The following is a 13,248-nucleotide window of genomic DNA, read 5'->3' as shown; positions in this document are numbered from 1 at the left end:
GGTCCTTGCGGGTTATAGAGAAGGGAAGCCCATACCTCAGACAAAGAGTAGGATGTAGCTAATAGCATCTAATTTTCAAAAAGATACAGAATCATCTTCATTATATTTTTAGAAGTTGCATCTGTTAGATTTATCCAGCTCCAAGGCTGTAAAAGAACAGATTTTTCACTTCAGTTTGCTAACAGTTAATTGTTCACATATTGGGCATTCTCATGAGATTGAAACCCATCTAACTAATGATTCTATCTTAGCTTTGCAACTGATGATAACAGTTCATCGGTACAATGACTGGAAAGACTGAAAGGAAGATTGTGGGGATTTTCATTTTGTTTTTCACTAGCTCTAGAATATTTACATATTTAAAATAATATTCACATTTAATATGTTATGTTTATGCATACACCAGAATTCACATGTAATTAAATTGTTGTATATGTATTTAAAAATTATGTTTATATATAAATATTGATGAGAGAGAGCAGTTAAACCAGTTAAAGTGTTGAATTAACAGATGGGTTTTCGGAAAACTGGACGGTGACATGCAGAAGAATGAAACTAGACCACTTTCTTACACCATACACAAAAGTAAATTCAAAATGGATGAAAGACCTGAATGTGAGACAGAAAACCATCAAAATCCTAGAGGAGAACACAGGCAGCAACATCTTTGACCTCAGCTGGAACAGCTTATTGCTAGACACATCACCGAGGGAAGGGAAACAAAAACAAACATGAACTATTGGGACTTCATCAGATAAAAAGCTTCTGCACGACAAAGGAAACAACCAACAAAACTAAAAGGCAGCCTACGGAATGGGAGAAGATATTTGCAAATGGCATATCTAGTAAACGGTTAGTATCTAAAATCTATAAAGAACTTATCAAACTCAACACCCAAAAATAATAAACCCAGTTAAGAAATGGACAGAAGAGGAGCGCCTGGGTGACCCATTTGGTTCAGTATCTGACTCTTGATTTTTGGCTTAAGTCATGATCCCAGGGTAGTGGGATCAATCCCCATGTCAAGCTCCGTGCTGAGCATGGAGCCTGCTTAAGATTCTCTCCCTCTGCCCCTCTCCCCTGCTTGCACTCTCTCAAAATAAAATAAAGTAAAATAAAATAAAATAAAAATCATTAAAAACAAAAAGAAATGGGCAAAAGACATGAATAGACACTTTTCTAACAGACACATGAAAAGATGTTCAACATCACTCATCATCAGGAAAATACAAATCAAAATCAGGAGATACCATCTCACACCTGTCAGAATGGCTAAAATTAATAACACGAAAAAAACAATACAAGTTGGTGAGGATGCAAAGAAAAGGGAACCCTCTTGCGCTTGGTTGAATGCAAAGTGGTGCAGCCACTCTGGAGAACAATATGGAGGTTCCTCAAAAAACTAAAAATAGAACTACCTTATGACCCGACAAATGCCCTATTAGGTATTTACCCAAAGGATACAAAAATACAGATTTGAAAGGCTACATGCACCCCAATGTTTATAGCAGCACTGTCAAAAATAGCCAAATTATGGAAAGAGCCCAAATGTCCATTGACTGATAAATGGATAAATTAGATGTGGTAGATATGTATGTATATATATATATATATATATATATATATATATATATGTGTGTGTGTGTGTATATATATATATATATATACACACACACACACACACATACATACATATACACACATACACACAATGGATATTACTCGGCCATCAAAAAGAATGAAATCTTGCCACTTGCAATGACGGAGCTAGAATATATTATGCTAAGTGAAATAAGTCAATCAAAGACAAATACCATATGATTTCACTTATGTGGAATTTAAGAAAACAGATGAACGTATGGAAGGGAGGGGGAAGAAAAGAGGGAAACAAATAACACTCTTAATGATAGAGAACAAACTGAGGGTTGATGGAGGGAGGTGGGTGGGAGATGGAGTAAATGGGTGATGGGTATTAAGGAGGGCACTTGTGATGAGCACTGAGTGTTGTAAGTGTTGAATCACTGAATTCTACTCCTGAAACCAATATTGCACTATATGTTAACTAAAATTTAAATTTAAAAAACAGATGGTTTTTACTGGTTAAGATTCTTTTGATTGCAAGCAACAGAAATTCTCTTTGGCTAACTTTAGCAAAAAGGCATATATTTTTGCGGTGCCTGGGTGGCTCAGTTAGTTAAGCGTCCGACTCTTGATTTCAGCTTAGGTCATGATCTCAGTTTGTGAGTTCAAGCCCTGCATCGGGCTCTGCACTGACAGTGTGGAGAAGGTTTAGGATTGTCCCTCTCCCCTCTTTCTCTGCCCCTACCCTGCTTGCTCTCTCCCTCAAAATAAATAACTAAACTTTAAAAAAAAAAAAAGGCATATATTTTTGAAAAGATGTAAGTTACCTCACGGGTGGTCTTAACCAAGTCAGTGGAGAGAACCAGGGCTGTTCCAAGCTCTTGCAGGAATTTTTAAAATAGTTGCTATTAATATAATTCAACAAAGACACCCACGCTTATTGATTCCACTTTAATGTGTTTTTTAAATTTATTTTTGAGAGAGCGCAAGTGGGGGAGGGACAGGGAGACAGAGGACCTGATGCGGGCTCTGCGCTGATGGCAGTGAACCTGATATGGGGCTCAAACTCACAGTCCATGAGATCATGACCTGAGCCAGACGGACGCTCAATCGACTGAGCCACCCAGGTGCCCCTCATTGATTCCATTTTAGATTTCAGAGTTCCCCCCACCAAAGAATTGGATTGGTCTTAATGTTCCCCCTAACTATGGCCAGAAGCCAGGGTCACATAATTTAGACACTGTTAAAGAAAATCGCCATTACAAGGAAGTGCCAACCCAGAAGCCACCCCAAGAGGCTGTCATAAAGCTTAACAAAGTCACAATTTACTGACATAATTTCTAATGCGCATTTGAGCCAGTTAATACATATGGTTAACTCTCACCTTGTATGTAATGTACATGCAGTATTTTATTTAATCCTTAGAATGACCTTAGGAGGTATATTCTATGTTATTTTCATTTTACAAGTTTAATGGGTAGATAGGTAATTTATTCAATTTCACACATTAGTGGCAAAAGCAGGATTCTATTAGGTGTGTATGGTTGAAACCTATGTTCTTAACTACCTCCCCTAAACAGACACTGTGGTGCCCTACACCTATGCTCTTGGCATTCAACATTCTGGCATGTGCCATTGGCAACCTCCTGCAAACATCTGTAACCCCACCCGAGGGTGTTTTCGTGATCCATGCTGGATGTAGGCTGAAAGTGACAGAAAGTATAACATCCCTGGGATCAGCTGCCAACAAGACATAGGTAGAAACTGATGAATAATAACACCCCGGCTCCCTTGCTCCTGAGGTGTCTTCTACACTGTCTCTAGTCTCCACTGGGGTTGAGCCCTAGATCCTGAAACTGAGGGCTATTCAAGCCCCAGACTGCTTAAAACTGCACTCTATCCTTGTAGCTTCCTTCCCTGTCTCATTTCTCTCCCCTGCCCGTACTTCTTGGCATCGCCTTCCACATAACCATTTACTCTCACATTTCTTTATTCAGGGTCTCCTTTAAGGAGAACTGAATCTATGACACTCCCTTTATATATAAAGTGAAAGAAAAATATGAAAATTCCCTAAACAACGACTATAAGTTTTTTATGTTTCTCAGCTGTTATTGAACCTTACAAATCAGCATTCATTTCCTCAGTATTGTGACAGCTTAACAATTTTCAAATTTATTCCCATTTCAAAGATTGTCATAATTGTTTTGTAGTCATGTTAAATTATGTCTCTATTCTGTTTTCAAGAGGAAAAATCTGGAAGCTTCATGTTTGGGCTATGTAATTTTAGTATGCAAAGGTTGGAAATGAAATCATTACATTTGAGCAATCAACCCTGCCAACATCCAAGCTCTGGCTGGGAGTCAGAGAACAGCACTTAACATGCAGTGAGAGGGCTCTTGGAATACCACTACCTTCAGACCACATGCCAAATCGAAATGATTTAAACATCCAAAATATATGGGACTAAAACATTTACTGGATCGAAGAGTGCCAAACATGGGCACCCTGGACATGAGGACGCTGTGAGCTACAAATATTGGTTTAAAAGACCATTGTGAAACTTCAGCTTGCTTAAAGATTGACTTGGGGGGGAAGGAGGGGGGCCTGTTGCAATAGATAATGTATTCATGAAATAATTTGGAAACTGATTACGTGTGATGAATCTTAATTATAGCTATTTACTGTGGTGAATGTTTAGGAAAATCAGGGTCTTAAAAAAAGACACAAGCTTTTGCTTTAATTATTTAGGAAGAAAAATAAGTTACCCCAATCTTATGTTCTGTAATTACTTTTTTCATTCAATTTACATGTTTTATATTTAGGACCAGAGCATATGTCTCTTTTCTGTTTCTTACTTAAATTTTTCCTAAGTCTCCTTCCCCACCCCACTAGGGAGAAAATGTAATTTACCATCATCACTCAAATGAATTCCCTGGTTTCTTCCGAACCTTCACCTCACAGCTGTTGCACGAAATATAATCACTGAAATACTAGCTAAATGAAAATGTCTATCCAAAATGACAGTTTTCTAATATTATTACATGAAATAACCTTGCAGAAGAAGAAACAAAGATAACATTTTCTCTCATCTAAAAATAGCTAATCTGGAAATACACCAAAATGCTAATAGTAGTTAGGGAGAACTGTAGATGGGTTCTTACCTCTGTTTTTTCTTTTTTGAAGTGTTTGCAAAGTTATTATATTCCTTTGGTAGTGCAAATATAAAAATTTAAAAGTTGTTTTCATAATTCTTGATTATGAAACGTGGAGGCAAAATCTAAAGGGAGGCAAAAATCAGAAAAAATCTTGTGTGTCTAAACTGAAAAAATGCGTATTTCTTATATTTTTATATTGTTCCTCAACGGTCTTTGGGCAAGTATTTCTCAAAAAGTTGCTAAAAGTCAGCATATCTCTGCATGATCAGAAAAGAGGTGTTGAACCTCTGGGTATGTGCATAATATAAGCATGGCAGTGTATCACCTTGCTGGCTATAAAAGGCATTCCTCTCACCCAGCTATGAAACAGGAAGGAAAGAAGTGTAAGGAGGAGGTAGATTATAAAATATCTGACCTACAAACCAGCCGAGAAATTAATGAGAAGCCCAAGCTGATTGGTGGATGTGTTCAATTTATGACATTCATAAATAAAATGAGATAATGGTATAGTTAAAGTACATTACAAATGACAAGACACAAAACCAGTATATTATTATTAGGGTATCTTAATTGTAGTCATGAGGGCAGAGACTCGGTCTGTCTTGTCCAATTAATATTTGCTGAATTTATGTTTATGTGCACATACATACTATTATTAAGGACTTACTGCGTACAATGCATTAGAGGAGAGAAAAATGATGTGTGGTCTCTGCCTCATAAGAAAGGTATAATACGACAAAATCACATGTCAACACGCCTAAAGCCCTACCTCAGTAAAGAATTTAGGTTTGCTTTTACTTTCTTTACCATCCATGGCACAGAAGAATGGACTGTGCAGTGGAAAAGGAGGGCCTGTGGAGTCAAACATGGGTTCCAATCTTCTTGAACATGTTCTCCAAAAAAAGAGATGCCTTTTGTTAAGGTAACATGGCAGCAACACTTGTTGCATAAGTCGTGGAAATCCCTTTTCCTCCTACGTCGGCAAACTAGAAGACATGTATTCCAAAAGGCACAGCCAAAAAGAGGGGTTAGCCTGGATCCCTGAGCCACCGCTTGGCAGGAGGTGACCCAGAGGTCACTGAGAGCTATAAGAAAACTTGATGAATGAGAAATAAATCATGATGTGTTCAATAAACCAAGGTTTATTTGGGTTTGTTAACAGCAGCACAGCCTTGTCTGTTCTGACAAACAGATACTATATTCCCTTGATGGTTGTTGAGCCTGTGGTGGAAGAATCAATGTGAGGGTAAAACAGACCTGTTTTTAAAAAGTGGACAAAAATTGTTGGGATGCCTGGGTGGCTCAGTCGGTTAAGCGTCTGACTTGAGCTCAGGTCATGATCTCGAGGTTAGTGGGATCAAGCCCTGCATCAGGCTCTGTGCTGGCAGCTTGAAGCCTGCTTGAGATTCTCTCTCTCTCTCTCTCTCTCTCTCATTCTCTGTCTCTCTCTCTCTCTCTCTCTCTCTCTCTCTCTCTCTGCCCCACCCCTGCTTGTGCTTTCTCTCTCTCTCTCAAAATAAATAAACTTAGGGAAAAAAATGGCCAAAAATTGTTGTCTGTGCTGATTGTCTCTCCAGTGTAAAAGCCCTGACCAGCCTCTAGTCCTATTTAGGCTCCTGCTACCCGGTATTTAAACCTGAATAACCCTTTGCCTCCACAGCTTGTGGGACTTGAGTAAGGCAATCTTCTTGAGCCTAGTTTTCTTGTCTATACAATCGAGGACGTAGCATTAATACTCCTAGGATTATTTTGAAAATTAAATTACATAGCAAAGCACCTAGCTCAGGGCCGGACAGACAGAGGTGCTTTCTAAGAGTTGTTTGCCTCCCCTAAGCTTTATCTGAAGCCAATGGTTCTCAACACCGACTTTATTTTAGAATCATTTGGGAAACTTTTTTTTTTTTTTTTAATTAGTGCCTGTATCCCAACCTAAACCAAATCATCAGAATCTTTGGAGATAGGACCGGTGAGGGGTACAGGGGTGGGAGGTGGAGACTGTTTTTTAAAAGCACCAGATGATTCTATTGTCTAACCAGAGTTGAGAACCATTTTCTTAGGCAATGTATAAACAAAATGCTATTTGATGACAGAGTTTTTTTTTTCAAAAGTGACTTCAAAAGTACACAGTATGACCACTTTTTCACAGACTTGGAGCTTTAAAGAAGGCTTATTTATAAATGACAGACGAAAAGAGTCAATAAGTAGTTACTGGATGCTCTCAGGGGCTGAAGGGCATTCCGATAAGCAGAACTGTAGATAAGACCAGGGATGTTGCAATGGAACAGGCTCAGCTACCATTGACATTGTTTATAGTAATGACTGTTTTCATGCTGTCATGGGCTCAATTATTGTGTCTCCCTCAGAATTTATAAGGTGAAGTTCTAACCTAGTCAGAATGTGACTATATTTGGAGATAGATCTTTGCAGAGGTAATTAGGTAAAATGAGGGCTCAAACCCACCTAATCCTATATGATTGGTATTCTTATAAGGGAGGAATTTGGAGGTGCCTGGGTGGCTCAGTTGGTTAAGCATCCAATTTTGGCCTGGGTCATAATCTCACAGTTCTCGAGTTCAAGCCCTGCATCCATGTGTCTCCCTCTCTCTCTACCCCTCCCCCATTCACACTTTCTCTCAAAAATAAACATATAAAAAAAAAAAACCCACCATGAAACATCTCTCTCTCTTAAAACCTTCAGAAGAAACTAATCCTGCTGACACCTTGGCCTCCAGATTTATGGCCTCTGCAACTGTGAGAAAAATAAATTTCCGTTGTTTAAGCTACCTCGTCTGTGGTACTTTGTTACAGCAGCCCTAAAAAAAGGAATACACCTCTGCTTACAGCGAAAGCATGTGGTAGGTTTTTGGTGAGTGAGTGGGAGAAAGAGCCACCTACCTCCACTTCATTAAGAGCTATTCAGAGAGGAGATGGATCTTTATCAAGTCCTTGAAATTGTGTACTTCAGCTGTTTGATGGGAAGGTAATTGAAAATACTAGAGAAGGCTGCCTGTGTCCAGGAAATGTGAATCACTGTGTCTGCTGGCTCACAGCCATCTCCTGAAGGAACTGCTCTTGCTCACAGCCTCTGCTGCCCACATAAAGCTGCCCCTTCTCCCCAAGACTGCCCACCCCTCCTGCCATGGCAGAGTAGACTAAACTGACCTTTTGCGAAGAGAAGTGCTGGACCAAGCAGTTTCTCTCTTTAGATTTTGGAATCGGGACACTGAGAACCAGGCCATTGAGCTCTAATGAACAAAGCTGAACAGTCATATCGGATTCCAGGGCTAAGGCTGCTTGGCTGAGGCATGTTCTAGAGGAGTCTTAAAAGGAGAGTCGAGGGAGGAAAAGATGGAGTGAACATGCAGGGGACAAACGGGAGCTGTGGCTTCTTTAATTGAGCTAGCTTGAATGGGTTTCTGTACCACAACCAGAAGAGTACTAAGTGGGGCAGCATGAAATCAACAAAAAAAAAATCAGGTCCAAAGTCCTGCCCTGCGAGGTCATCAAAAAATCAGCCTACTCTCTCTGCCATGCAGACTCATAAGACTTTCAGGCTAGAAAGGCCCCAGAGGACAGCATCAGCATTCTCGTGGCCAATATTGTCTGAAAAATTAACGCAAGCCAGGCCTCTTGCGTGAGCTATCAACCCTTTGAGATAGGGCACAACAATTGTAATATCTTCATTTTGCAGATGAGTAGAAATAGAAGTTGAGAAACGTGCCTTGAGTCATATAGTTATTGTGGTAAATCGATTATAAAAATGGCCACAACTGTTTGCCCCTCCTGTATCTTCAGGCTTTGCAGTGTGACTTTGCATCTGTTCCCCTCAAGAGGTGGAATCTGGGCTGGCCCTGTGATGCTTTGACTAGTAGACTATGGCAGAAATGACAGTGTGTCAGTTCTGAGGCTAGCCTTAAGAAGTCTCAAACACTGCTTCTCAGTTTCTTATAACTTTTTGCATGTGAAGGAATCCAGGCTATTTTCTCCTGGAAGATGAGACACATGTGGCTCAGTCACCCCTATGATCAATAGCCAGACACCCACTGGAGGTATTGACTGAGGCCATCCTAGATGGCCAGCACCTAGATGATCCACTGACCATCAGCCAACTTCCAGCTACATGAATGAGTCTATCCTGGACCAGGCAGCCTCCAGACGACCCACCTGCTGACCACGATGCATGAGTGAAGCCAGTCAAGATCAGCCAAACCTGGCCCAGATCAGCAGAACCACCCAGCTGACCCACAGACTTATGGGCTAAATAACTGCTTGGGCTTTCAAGCCGCTAAGTTTGTGTGGTCTGTTATGAAGCAACAGTTGCTGATGCAGAGGATTTGGGACTTGAACAGAAAGAAGACTGTCTGACTTCAACACGAGGGAAGGCTTTCAAATTCTGTGCACACTGTAGCCTGGCTAATGCAATACCCTCTTTCTGAGAAAGGGTTTATGGAGCATCTTCATTAGACTTTAGGAAGGGTCAAGGTGGGTTCAAAACCCTTTACCTTGTAGGTAACTGGGCAACCGACTGGCAGCTTAACCTCTTCAAACCTTGGCATCCTCATTATGTTAACTTCAAGCAAAACCAACTACTTCACAGAGACACCAGGAAGGTGAAATAGTCTATCTAAAGTGCCCAGGGTTTACTGAGTCGCATGAGTTTGCCTGGAAGATGGACGTCTGTAATGGATTTAAAGGTTCTTGAAGACTGAAGTAGAATTTCCCTTCCAGTGCTGATGTCCAACCAGCTGACAGCTTTAGAATATCTCTTCTTAGAGATAATGACTTGGTAGTTTATAACCCTTAGTTCTACAAGAATGCAGTAAGTTTTTCCTCAATTATAAGCATTTTGCTGGATCACTATTTCTCAAAGTGAAGCCTACGGGTCACCTAGGTGAGGGTCACCAGCTGCCTGCCAAAGGTAGATTCATGACCTCACCCCAGACCTACTGAATTAGACTCTCCCAGGAGCAGAGTCTGAGAAGCTACATTGTATTGTATTGTATTATATTGTATCTTATGTATGTATGTATGTATTTATGTATTTATTTATTTACTTACTTATATATAGAGAGAGTGGGTGAGTTGGGGAGAAGGGCAGAGGGAGAGAGAATCTTAAGCAGGTTCTACACTCAGCACAGAGCCTGATGTGGGGCTCAATCCCATGACTCTGGGATCATGACTAGAGCTGAAATCAAGAGTCAGTCACTCAAACAACTGAGCCACCCAGGTGCCTCTGAGAAGCTACATTTTAAAGTTCCCAGGGAATCTCCACGCCCATTAAAGTTTAGGAATCGCAGCCCTAGACTCCTCCACTAAGTCTTTGAAAACCAGTGAAGGGTTGCATCTTCCCACTGCAGCAAGTTGGGTGTTCCTCTAGAGTTACTTGTGTCCTAAGACTTTAGGTCAAAAAAGATAACACTGGCACCATTTTTTTTTTTTCAGAGATAGCGTTGACAGAGCCACTGAAGTGTAACAGCATGTTATTCCTTGAATAAATACTGGAAAGTCAGTTTTTCCTGCTTTTCTTGTTTTGCATCTGTGGTCCCATAGTCCTACATGCAGTCTTATGCTAGATACAGAAACCGGGGAGGAGTGGAATGGGGAGGGCATTATTTAGAATACTACCTTGTTTTTACTGTTGTTATTATCAACAACATTCCCATTTTTACAAAGCAAGCATTGAGAGGAATAAGAAATGACTTGACCCTAAATTAACTTTAAAAGTTTGTTAAGTCTTGGGCGCCTGGGTGGCTCAGTCGGTTAAGCGTCTGACTTCGGCTCAGGTCATGATCTCCCAGTTCATGGGCTCGAGCCCTTGCCAGACTCTGTGCTGACAGCTCAGAGCCTGAAGCCTCCTTCGGATTCTGTGTCTCCCTCTCTCTTTGCCCCTCCCCCGCTCATGCTCTGTCTCTCTCAAAAATAAACATTAAAAAAAGAAAGGAAGTTTGTTAAGTCTGAGCTAGCTTTAGCAAGAACGTTTTTGTTTACCTTCTGAACTAGCCATTGGAGAGAATTGTGGGAGCATTTCACTAGGTCAAAATTCTTGAGTTCACCTACCTGTAATTAAAAGCTTAAAGCGTCTTTGTTTGATGTCTTTTAGGCTGATCTGTTTTCATGATATGTTTTTTAGAAGACTTGCTCACCAAAAGAAGAAAAAGGAGAAAAATAATAACAGAAGGAAACTACTACCAAAAGTGCTGTTGGAAGCCTATTCCTCTTCAGATGACACCAGTGCTGAGAACTTTTGATTCAAAGCTCTTCATTTCCTACAAATATTTTTTTCACTGTTCCAAATATGGAAGAGACTCTGAATAGCAAAAGTGCTGTGCTTTTTAAAACCTGCTGGACAACTTTTCATCTCTAGCAGTACTGAAGTTTTGCCATAGCAGACTGTGTGTGACAAACTGCAAAACATATGCATAAAAAAATCTAGACTCTTCTAACTGTGCCAATCCATGGCTAAAAACTTACTTCTGGAGCCACACAGCTGTTGAAATCAGTCATATTTACAATTTTTACAAATGAGTTTATTTTAATAAAAACAAGTTACTCTGAGCATGATCTCTAAACAGATTTATGTGGGCTGGCACAATCTGCTATGTTAAACATATATTCATATTGCTTAGGACTGCAACCAGTTTTGTGTGTGTGTGTGTGTGTGTGTGTGTGTGTGTGTGTGCGCGTGTTTGAGGGTGATAACAGTCTTGCTTTGTTCAAGGATACCAAATAATTGGCAGCAATTCAGCCAAGGACACTGTTCTAAGCACCGTGCTATTGAAGTTGTTTTCCTGGACAGAATTGCCCTGTGGGCATGGCCCTAAACTGAGAGGACTCTGGGCTGCTGGCACTGGGCAGCGAACCAGGCAGACAGCTTCTAGTGAGAAGGAGGTGACTCTATAAACTGATGCTAAAGAAGATGAGGAGGAGGAGAAAAGGAAGGAAGGGAAGGAGGGAGAGAAGGGAGAAGGAGAAAGAGGAAAAGAGAAAAGAGGGAGATAGCAAAGGTGAGATTTCTGTTCATCAGCCCGTACCCTTAAAGGGATCTCTTTTTGAATCCCACCTTGATCTCTTCTCACTTCTCACCTTGGTTGATGTTTTCATGCTCATGTTTTTTGCTGGGTTACTAGACTGTAGTCTTCTTGAAGACAAAAATATTGCCGGACTCAGTTTTCATCTCCCACAGTGCCTGGCATATGCTGGTGCTCAAAAACCTAGCTGTTTAATGTATGAACAAAAGAATGAATTTCTGTAGCTCAAGCATTTCCTTTCCTCAGAAAGAAGTCCTAAGCAGTTTCTCAGTGGGCACAGTACTGCCCCCTAGGGGGCGTCTTGAGATTTTGTGGGGCAGTTTTTGTTCCGTAGTTCTCACTGGGGCTAAAGTATTTACATAGTGCAACACATATTATTTTTATAGGTATTAGTATAGAATTTTAGAATAAACTACTTTCTCTTTTTCCACCTTTATAACATACACTGGTTTATTGAACTTATTTGTGTAGTTTACATTATCTGCGAATTTAATTCCAGGAGAGCAAAGTGGTGGTACATTTTTGTTGTAAATACAGGATGTTGAGTATGGTAGGGTTGAGTACCTCTGTTTATAAGATCATTAAGCTTTACTTGCTTCTGTTTCCCCAAGTTCTAGGATTCTAAGACAAAACATATAAATAAAAAGAAACTGCTGCATATCGATTTCAACAATCAGGGTTGTACTTTAAGCAACTGCACATTTTAGGATTAATGTGGCTCAGTGGAGTACTACTGTCAAAGCACAGAGGGTTGAGCGTCCAGGCCCATGAATCTGTGCAGAGCAGCTTGGAAGGTGAGACGTTTCTCTCCGCTTTGGTTTGCACGTTTCATAATTTTGAAAAGGATGTGGGGGTGGGAGGAAGGGAAGCGGAGGTGAGGAGGGGCGGTGACGCCGTCCGGTTTTCCCCAAAGCCTGGGTCCTTGGTTGGCATCTTCTTCGGGACTAGCTCCCATTGAAGCTGTCCGGTGAAGACCTTATCTTTAAAAGAAAGCCCTTCAGCGGAGAGGCTCGTGAGCGGGGCGGCGGGTGGGGGGAGAGGGGGGAGGGGGCAGGCATGGGGGGAAAGGAAGACTTTGGGAAGCAAAGGGTGGTTCCGTCTTCAACTGCAGTTCGAAGTGAGGCTGAACTGAACTTTCGGTGTCAGCGGGTGGAGCTGCGGTTTGTGCTGGGGTAGGCACCCGCAGGCGAGAAGAGGCGGGCCGGCGGTTGACAGAAAGTGGGGTTTCGGGCTGGAATCCAGACTGGTCTCAGCAAGGCGGGGCTTCTTTTGACAGTAGGCGGGGATTCCGATGAAGGGGGCGGGGCTTGGATGGACTGCCACCAGGAGATGGGGCTTAAGATGACAAGGGGCGTTTCTTAGGATCCGGCGGTGACATTAGCAAGGCAGAGCGCCCGGAGGGCAGGGCCACAAGTGACAGAAGGCGGGGACTGACCTGAGTAAAGACAAGTCTTCTGTTGGTGGGTGGAGCTACCGCCCGCAAGG

This window comes from Panthera leo, chromosome F2, assembly GCF_018350215.1.
Source record: "Panthera leo isolate Ple1 chromosome F2, P.leo_Ple1_pat1.1, whole genome shotgun sequence".
Taxonomy (NCBI): Eukaryota; Metazoa; Chordata; class Mammalia; order Carnivora; family Felidae; genus Panthera; species Panthera leo.
The sequence above is the reverse complement of the archived record's forward strand: the minus strand, read 5'-3'. Positions refer to the sequence as shown.